Source organism: Oxyura jamaicensis, chromosome 11, assembly GCF_011077185.1.
Source record: "Oxyura jamaicensis isolate SHBP4307 breed ruddy duck chromosome 11, BPBGC_Ojam_1.0, whole genome shotgun sequence".
NCBI classification, from domain to species: Eukaryota; Metazoa; Chordata; class Aves; order Anseriformes; family Anatidae; genus Oxyura; species Oxyura jamaicensis.
The window spans coordinates 12,768,676-12,779,105 of NC_048903.1; the positions used below are offsets into that span (position 1 = coordinate 12,768,676).

General features: G+C 37.4%; 1 long non-coding RNA gene across 1 annotated transcript in view; it reads right to left on the bottom strand.

The window, feature by feature from the left end:
- The window catches only part of LOC118172786, a 31,497-nt gene extending 26,850 nt beyond the window's left edge, over positions 1–4,647 (bottom strand). Inside the window, exons 1-2 of the long non-coding RNA XR_004753858.1 lie at positions 4,428–4,647; positions 3,105–3,166 (exon numbers count right to left, since the gene is read on the bottom strand). This is a non-coding gene — a long non-coding RNA (uncharacterized LOC118172786). The remainder of the gene's footprint in view (positions 1–3,104; positions 3,167–4,427) is intronic.
- Between the last annotated feature and the right edge of the window lie 5,783 nt (positions 4,648–10,430).

Here is a 10,430-nt window from a genome sequence, read left to right on the forward strand (position 1 = left end):
TAAAATAAAATAAAATAAAATAAAATAAAATAAAATAAAATAAAATATGGAAGTGTAGACCAAACCAGGAAAATAGCTGATCTAACAAAAGTAAGAGGATGTTAACAGCAGACCTATGACTGCCCTTCTTCAAATATAGCTGCTGCCAGCATAGCCCCCAGGCAACTCCAACAATATATGTAGTTGTCTAGCTTGGCCATTTCTATGGCTAACCTGCTTGTAATTAGGCACTTTTGGTGGATATCACATTTCCATGTCACTGGCCTTTTTTGTCCCTTCAGTTTTTCTTTTATATGTTCCATATGATTTAATGAGGCCTCAATTTTTTCCTTTAAAGCCAAATTAGGTGTTAGAAACTTAATCATCCACAGCAAGCCTCGCAGTTGTCAATAGTATGACGAGAAACCCTCAGTTCTTATAAATGGTGATGTGACACTCAGCAAGAACCCTCTTCTTCAAAATGGCAGTTTGTATTTCATTCTCATTTTTATTAACCTAAAAAAGCTGTAACAAAGAGCATGGTTACTGAGATAAGCAGGACTGCGGGGCTGAGTACACTCTCTGGTGACACCCCAAGATGGGCACCCTGTGGGGATGCTTGAGCTGGACCTGGTGGGGTGGGACCACCAATGTGGAGACAGGGCAATGCAGCACTGACACCCTTGGTGCCCAAATGCCGCCTGCTCCCAGCATGGAGGAGTGACTTGCCAGAGCACTGTCTGTAGGGTGCATGGCCACCAACCCAGCAAGTGCAACCCCAGCAGTGAATGAACACTGCCTACCAAAAATGGAGTCTTCCCCAGGAGCCACGACTCTTTATCTAGCAGTGCAGATTCAGGGTGTAGGCGCTCCGCCAGTCAGACTGATACTCATGTCCGCCTGGAAGCCCTGTAATGCTTTCACCAGTTAAAGGTATGTTTGTCTGCAGTGATAATCACATGCCTGGTGTGAAGAAGAGCCATCATATCCACAAAGCCTATATTTCATATTCAGTCCAAATGGCCAATATTTCTGATTTGGAAATCACAGCCCCACTCCTAAACAAAATTTAGAGTTGTGTGTTAAAGCAGGTTTCATTTCTAGAGGTATCTCCTTCCCATGTGCTGGCAAGTTAGAAAAGGATCTCATAAGGTCATGTCCCTGCCTAACACAGGAAGAGAACTGATCTGTTTCATTGTGTCATACTCATTCAGTGTGTGTTTTGAGAGTAGATCAATAAAAGAGGTCTGCAATCTCTCTCATACGTGGTAATATTCAATCTACTACTCATGAACTATTAAACAGTGAGAATGGAGTACATAGTCCTTCTAATCTTAACAGTACTTTTAGAATAAAAATATATGGAGCAAAACCACACTGTGTCAAATTAGTAAACCTAAATATTTACTTTCATAACCTGTTATTTAATATGCTGTGCACTAGGCAAATACCCTCTTTAAAGTTATGCTTATAAATCATCAGAAGGAATAGCTAATACATATCAATCATATACTAAAAAATGTATTTAAACCTGTAATTTGTAAACCTATGTAAACTCAGTATATACTTAACTAATACTAAATATGTGTATACATGATTCTTAGAGAATTTTATAACTGAGTTAACTACATACTGTAACGGAAGATTACAAAAGGAATGAAATATATGCCATATATTCATATGCAAGCTATTATATTAGAGTTGCAATTCAAAGAATAGCCTAAAAATCTAAATTAAATCTGACATCTCATTCTTTCCTTACAGTTTTTTTTAGCATTAATTTTGAATTTTCATGTCTCAGTCTTTAGAAGGAGCTTAATGGGGAATATTACCTACAAATAGATTTTGATGTTGCATTTCCTTCAAAATAGGATTCATCAAAGAATGCAAAAATGTATTTATTTTTGCTCAGGAACAAGTTGAGAACAAGTTTTTGGGCTGAGTATTTCTCACTAAACTAGTGAAATATTTTTTTTCTTTACATTGTTTTAGTATTCACATTTTGCATATTGTGAGTGGCTTAAAGGACTTTTAAAAGTAAACAGGTTAAAATAAAAAATGTAACCTCCTAGGCAACCAAGGCCAAAACTTCCTTGGCAAGTCTGGGTTAACATAAACTATGACAGATAATAATGTTAGTGAGATTCAGAATAAAATATTTGTTATATAAAACACACATACACTAGAAATTATCTGCAAGCATATAAGGAAGAGTTTTCTGGTTTTGCTTTTCTCTGTGGTTTCATGGCTTGATGCAAACTTTCATTGCATATTAGTACATTGAGTGATATCATTACATTGGTTTACACCTTGAACCTTGCATGAGACCAACCATATTGGAATCTGAAGTCATACTCAAGTTAACTAAAAGATGAATAAACTTTTACTTAACTGTCAAAATTAGTCCTAGTTTCAGGTTTCCTATTGTAATCCCTGTCTGGCACTAATCTAAATATTTAATTACTTGTTCTGTTAATAACTGCTTACAGGCTTAGAGAAGTGGACTATGCACTCTAGTATGCAATGCTGTTACTTTCTAAATTAGAAAGCATTCCTATGATCTGCATGAAATTAAATTTACTTTTAATGTACTTTTAACCAAAATCTTTCATCAGGGATCTCATATATTGAATGCTTTAATTTTACTTTCTCTACTCTTTCCAGCATACTTGCATTTATCTTTGTCTCACAGAAGAAACATGGTTGCTAAATTTCACATTATCTGACTGTGTCACCCCAGCTGCTATGTATGTCCTTTCTACCTTATCAAAGCCAAAATTACAGTTCTTTCCTCTGCTCTTTTAATAAATTTTCACCTTGTTACTTACATTATCTGCCTCTTCTAATTTCAAAAACAGATGTGCTACCAGCTCCCCTCTTTTTATTTTTAATTTTGTGTAAGTTCTTGGTACACTGATCCAGCTGCATGAAATCGGTTACTTTCTGTTCCTCTAAGTTTCTTTCCACTATAGCTAACCAAAGTACATTGAAATATAGGTGACATTTTATTCTGCTTCTCTTCTTTTATTCCTAGACTGCAAACACCAGTATTTATCGAATGTTGCCAAACACGTTTTAGGTGCTACTGTAAAACAAAATGATTCATTGATTCAGCAAACACTTACAGCAAAATGATTCTTCAGAGCATTTTCAAATGGCAGTCTTTCCTTCAGGGTGAGCATGTACTCTGAAGAACATTGAAAAAAACACAGAAAATAGTGTGTATTGTATGTGCACATGCACACATACAGACACATCACACTTAGAAAAACACAGACAACTAAGCCTTGTATGACAGGCTATTGAGGAATGCTACTGCATGATAGCACTCTTCAATTCCCATTTCTCTAAGATAGGAATCAGCATGCCATTTAGAGCATTTTCAGAGACATGCATTTTCAGGGAGATACTCAACAGGATTCCTGGTGATGCAGCAACATTGTGATGTGGATAGAATTGATTTACTGATTAATAACTGAGTAACTGAGCTACCCAACATTTCTTTGCAGTGATCAGCTTTAATGTATGAAAATACATGGACTGTGGAAGCAAAATATGAAGCAGAGAGCTTAATGACTTGTGTTTTAAAATGTAGACTCTTGCCTCTTTAGCAGTGTTTGGCCCACAATTTGTGTATGTTACCTTTACTAAGGTAACATATTGCCACCACTGCTATCCATTGCTACACAGAGTAAAACAGGACACGTGGCAAGGGGAGATGCCAGAGACAGTGAGGAAAGGGGGATGTAAGTCAAAGGCCGTGTTTCCAGAACACAAGAAAAGGTTTTGTGTGCTCAAGTACAATGCTTTAAGATCATTTAACCACAAGGCTAAATAGTTACTAATATTTACTATATTATTACCCATTCCTCACCATGCCCCGTCCCCTAGGCAAGGTTAGCAGTCCCATAACAGAGCTGCAGACAGAATTTGTCAATCCACTTTCTCTGAACAGCCAATGGCTGTTTTTCTATTTTTGCTAGAGCTGGGTCAGCCTTCTTCGCAGTGAAGGAGTGGAGCTGCGCGTGCCAGCCTGCAGCCAGCCCTGCAGCAGCACTGGGCACACACCACAGCAGCCTGGTGCAGAGCTGGGAGCTGCTACTGCCGGATGTCTGTCACAGAGCACAGCGGGTTGGGCTCCATCCTATTTCTCGAAATACATTCACTTTTGGTGAAACAGAATCCAGCACCACAGAAGCATTTAAAACACACAGTTCTATTTTGTGCTGTGAAGACTGAACGAACTCTGACTGAAAACATGTCAACTCTCAAACCTAATTTTACATGTGTAGAAATGTAAACGACATTAAAATGTTTAACTCAAAGCTCATTCTTTCATAATTCAGCTACACAACCATAGAACTGCTAATAAGCAGTTTATCATTCATAAGAAGGGTTATTAACATTGCAGCAACAGACATTATACAAGTAATAAATGTTCCACTTACAGTGCTTATTTCTCACTGAAGTTTAAGATTGTTCCAAAGATCAGGTGTCTCTTCCTTCACCCCCAGGTTTTGGTGGAAAGTCTTCTGAGCAGAAACTTGTGTTTGGTGGGGTTTGATACAGTGATAAAATAAAACAGATTGTGGATGCTTTTTATCTTTTTATTTCAGTGTTGTTTACAGTATGGGACAGGCATTGTCCTATTTATATCCAGTTATATGTGTCCACACTTCTCAAGTCTGTAACGCTCTTGCAGTGCAAAAACACAACTGTACCAATCCAGGGAATTCTAAAAAAAAAAAAAAAAAAAGAAAAAAAAAAAAGAAAAAAAAACAAGGAATATTGCCCTCCCTCCTGCTTTAAACCAATATTAGAAGTATTCAGGGCTGAGATAGCTAAATTCCAGTTTAGTCTTTTCTGGATCTGGTTTCAATATCTATGCAATAGCAGAAAAAATATAATCTATGGAACAAAACACTAAAGGTGGAGAAAATGACGTGAGACAAACACCCAAAGCCTGATTATTTAATCTGCTGCAATGTATTTCAGTAACGAAATGCAAGTTGCTCAGCCGTTGTGTGTATTTCAGCCACATTAGAAGACTGTGGAGTTCATCGTTTCTAATTTTTAAAGTAGATTACAGCTGCCATGTCGTTAAGACCTTACAATTATATCTGAACAATAAATTGTATTATTAATAGGATGCTTATGGCCTGTGAGTATTAGATATTGTTGTTTGTGATTTGCACTTAAAGAGGGATTTTAATCAAGTTTACTATTCTCAAAAAGTCTGTTTTGCATTTAAATAAGCATCCTTAAAAATTGATCTGGTTTGCTCAATTATACAGTGGCTCATTCTGAAGCCTAGGAGTAATTTATAATACAGACTCTGTGAGCAAGGAAGATGTATTGCATTGTACTTAATCTTATCAAATTTCTGCTGATTTCTGATGACAATGTCTGTTTATCATAATTATTATGAGTTGTCTGGGTTAATAAAACTTGAAAAACTGTGTGGGAATTAAACCAGTATGGAATGTTATACTTATTATTTATGTAAGGCTATCTCATACCAGCTGTCTTTCATGGGTCTATGAAGCCATTTATTTCAGAATTGCTTCTTGTACCACCATTGTTAAGTAGTTCAAATGTACTAAAATCCAATTTTTAGGAATGTGTAACTTCATATTATGAAGTCTCTCCGATGAAAAATCTTAATATATATTGCAATATCCCAAATTATATAATGTTTGATAGAAAAAATGTTTTCATTAATAACTACCTGGTCTTCATTTGCATTATGCTGTAACTATAATGAAATAGCTTCTTTGCCTTAGTGTTCACCTATAGGTAACTAATTTATTGTGCAAAGGAATAGTTTTGTTCACTTAGAGTCTTAATTAGCTTCAATATTATAAGAAGTACTTACAGACATTGTCTGTACTGGTTCCATACTATAACATCATTTTGAAGATGCTCTTGCCACTGGAAGTGCATTCACTAGGAAATAATTTATAAAAAGAAAAAGGAAAAAAAATGTAACTTGATTTAATATCCCTTTCAGAAGGTGCGAAATATAAATGATTTTATTTGGAAAGGATTTGAAGCACTCACCTTTTAAGATTGCACCAAGGGTATTTTGAGATCTGAAACAAAAGCCCATGTTTGTCACTTTCTTCAACACAGAACCCCATTGATTTGCCTTGGAATTAAACCTAGGGGCAGCGAGCCACTTTTTAATTCAAAGTCAGGTCAATGCCACCCCAGAGGAGCAATAGATGCTCACAGAACTATTGCACAGTAATGAAATGTGGAGAAAATACACTTCACAATCTAGTAGAAACAATAAAATTATGTAAGCAAATGAATTTCCAAATTAAAAATGGGAACAATTAGGTCCTTATAAGCTTGAAAAATCCATTCGATCAGCAGTGTACGTTTACTCTTTGAATATGGATATTCCTGGCCAGTCTGATATCCTGCTTCTACCAATAGTAAGGCTGAAAAGCTTGGGAACCCCTCTCATTAGCTCTGGCTCCTATTTATTTTGTGATCAATCTCACATCATTCTTCAGTTCCACATGTACAGTACTGGTCATCCTTAGAGGTATGGTATGAGCATGAACTTCCAGATGAGACACAGGAGCTTTCTGATAATAGGTATAGCAGAAGCACAACAAAGCACTTTTGCCACAAGAACAACTTTGGAGTTAAAGAAGTGAGGAGGTAAAAACTGTCTTAAGTAAGCTGATACTATAGTCAATAAACTATATAATGACAAGATTTAATGCTGTTCTATTTCACAGTTCAATATAATGTAAGCTTTTGTTGCTTAAAGGAGGACTTTATTGATGTTTACAGACAGACTTTATGGCTTGCTTGTCACCAGGAGAGCCAAGAGATGTCTGTCTCAGTTTCTGCTCAAGAATGCCAGGACTATACACTGTCTATTTTCATACCAACTAGAAGAAAAAATATAGTCTGAAATTCCTGTATCAGAGCAACTTGTTAAGATAATTGTCTTGCAATGATTGATCTAGTCATGTCAAGATAATAAGGTTTTTATGGTCCTGAGGAGGATTTAATCTAATTTTTGGAAGGATTCTAATCTCACTGTTGCCGCTTTATCACTTTTAATCTCAACACTTTTATTTGAATTTGATCTGCAAAATTCAATATACTTTTAGTTGACAGCTGAAAACATAAGAGTAGTCTTTTTACACTAAGTTTTTCTGTGTTGAAACTGTGTTTTAAATCTTGTTATCATTACTCTGAACAAATCCAATTATGGAGTTGTTTTGCTGCTTTAGACAGAGAATACTCAGTATAATTTCTCCAAAACAATAAAAGTACAGAAGTCCATTCCTCCTAAAGAAAAAGTAGTGGTTTTGAATAGAAGAAGGCCGCTAATGGTGTCCTTAATTATTTGGTCGAGGATCATTTGTGATTTAGGAAAAGAAGTCTAACATTGTGCTGTCCTTGCATAGAAACTATTTACAGTTTTATTGTTTCAAGTTCCTAACTATATGATGATTACGTGAAGTTGTCTGAATTTAAAAATAAATTTGTTCAGCATTGTTCTCCTCAAGTTTTAATTTGAATAATAAGATTATTATTATTATTATTATTATTATTTTATTTTCTAAGGCAACATGGACAATTACCACAAATCTGGTTAATACCAACCTCGTAAGCTTTGGCTGGGACTACACTGACTATAGTGCTCTGGGCACCAAAATACAGAGCAGAGATAAAAAACACACCAGAAATTTGAACTGAAAGAGAATAAAACCACTATGACAACAGAAAGCAATCTGGGGCAGGAACTGCCAGAGCTATTCCACATGTGCCTCCCGGTGAGCCCCAGCCCACCAACTGGTATTATTGCCACATACATATGAAGCAACCAAATGCAAGAAATCTGCTCCCTGTGCACTTGCTTCCCCTCCGAACCCAGCCTTGCCCACGGACCCGCTGCTCCCCAGCCACCAGTCCCACAGAATGTGGCGCTGCAGGTGTTCCTGCTACGTGGGGCTGCATGGCCCCAAGGCACGGGTTCTCTCTCGCAAACAGGGAAAAGGACTTCCTCTGCTCTGCTTCTGGGATTGCGGTGTTTGTTGTATTTTCTCTTTGGTTCTATCCTCTTTGATTATTTTTAGTTCTTAATCTTATTACTTCACACTTCTGTACAACTGAGCTGAATAAGCTACTTATCCAGCCTCTAAGCTGAATCTATCCAGATCATTTTGAATTTATTTGCTCTGTTCCTCTGTATTTACTTTATGCTCCTTTTCCATTTCTATGTCATTGGCAAATTTAGGTCAGTAAATTATAAAGTAAACAAAACTGGCCCTAATGCTGTGCTTTCTGACATTCCTTTTAACTCCTTCCTGAACTATTTTTTTATTTATAAGATTTGCTCCTTCAATTAAAAATACTTCCTAAGGACCTCATATGCCTTTCAGTAAGAGAATGCTTGCTGTATTTGCAGACCAAACGCTTCTAAAATCTATTTTAAAATAAGCATCAGATTGCTCTCTTTCATCACCTGAATATGTATGGTCATTCTCCAGGAGAAACGCGGAAGCCAGCAGTCACAGAGAACAGCATCTTAAGCCATACATGGAGTGCCTTTTGGCTTGGGCACATCACTTAACCTCCTGGGAGAAGCATTCAGAGGATTCTTTTTGCGAAGTAGACATGGTTAACATATCATGCAGAAGCACAGTCTTTGTAATCTTCACCCTTCAAGCACATTTGTTAACATTTTTTTTTTGTCTCCTGCTTCCTCTGAACTTTATTTTCATTTTTTTCGGTCATCAGCATCCCCTGGCTTGCTGCTACTTAAATAAAACATTCTCCCCTAGGTGATACGAAGTGAGTTGGTGAAAAGATGCTTTCATTTGCCTCACTGTGACATGTTTCAGCACAATCTTTCTGAATTTCTCTGGTACTTCCAAATATGCAATCTATGTTAAGTAAATATATTTCCAGTGCACCTCTCAAAATACATCAAAACACTTGTTTCAAATTAACATGATTTTTTTTTTATTATTCAGATCAGAATAGTCTCTTCTCTGTATCAATGTTCTTAATTCTGCCTTCTAATGTGGGAGTTAGAACTGAATGCAATAATGTGCCTTTCTCTGTGAGCTGGTACCTGTAAAGGATCAGACGTGCAGTTTCCACAAAGAATTTTTAAGCCTTACTTCTTCCATTTGGTGTACTCTGCTGAGTGTCTAGATAGTCACAATCACCACTAAGCAGCACTCTGCTGCCATGGGATGTCTTTCTATGTGCTCAATTACCTCACCCGCCAATTTTCTTCCTTCTCCATTTTGTGTATGTGTGTGTGTGTGTGTGTCAGATTCCTTGTGAGAGATCCCTGTACTACTCATAATCTGGAAACATCCAGGCCTTAGAGATTTCCTATAATTTGCACAGGCTGCTTGTAAGAACAAACTATGCATTGGGCCACACAGCCTTTTCAGCACAGAAACTTCCAGTCAGTCAATATGCACTGGCTTATTTATGAGCTTTCCTGTGCAGCTACATGTCAGACAAGCAAAATGGAGGAGCACTCTAATGAGGATTATTCTTGACACCAAAGTTTGGTTCTAAGGGGAGTTTACCCCCAGTTTGTTCGTCCTGGTGAGTACCAGTGTGACGCTGTGTCCCCACCACACACTGGCAGCACTGCAGAGGTATGTTGTCCACGCCTAAAAGCACAGCCAGCACTTTCTTTTGAGCACAGCAGGGAAGCCCGAGATGGCTTGCTGCTGCCCTGCTCGGTGCATGGCAGATGTGCCTCTTCCCTGCCAGGCTGGAGCGAGAGGACAGCCACTCCCTTTGACTCCTGCTACCTGGGTCCTCGCTAGGTCCATTACTTTCACATTGCAAACAACTCCAGATATGCATTTTCTCTATCACAATTAAATAAAGGATATCTTAAAAGCTATTACTTATCAATCCATGCTGCGTAAACTTATACAGGGTGCAGGACTAAAAGAAAGGTATCAGGGCTGCAAACATGAGCAGTTCTGACTGTACAATGAGAAAGTGCATACAACTTCAGATAGATAACTCACTCTGGCAACTTGGCAGCATTCCCTATTTACTGGATTGTCGTGTGTCTAATCCCTGGGTTATCAGTAAAACATGATTCAGAGGCAGCACAGGTTACACATTCATGTAGGTATCAGCAAGAGGCTGTCTCCTTGCTTCCAATTTTCTGTATTATAGTAACAGCCCCCTTCTGCCTTTTATCATGTCGAGGTCATCTAGGAGCTTATTTTGGAGTACTGGTACTTCTAGATGGTGGGAGCGGGAGCTTTCAGAGGTATGAGTGACACATGAAAATGCAATGATCCCAGCATACCTGAATGCTCAAGTTTAAATGCTGTCAGTGCATAGCCTGCTTAATAATAAAAAGATTCTTGCAAATTACATCCTTATATGCAATCTTTTTTTTTTTTTTTTTTTTTTTTTTTTTTTTTTTTAAAAAA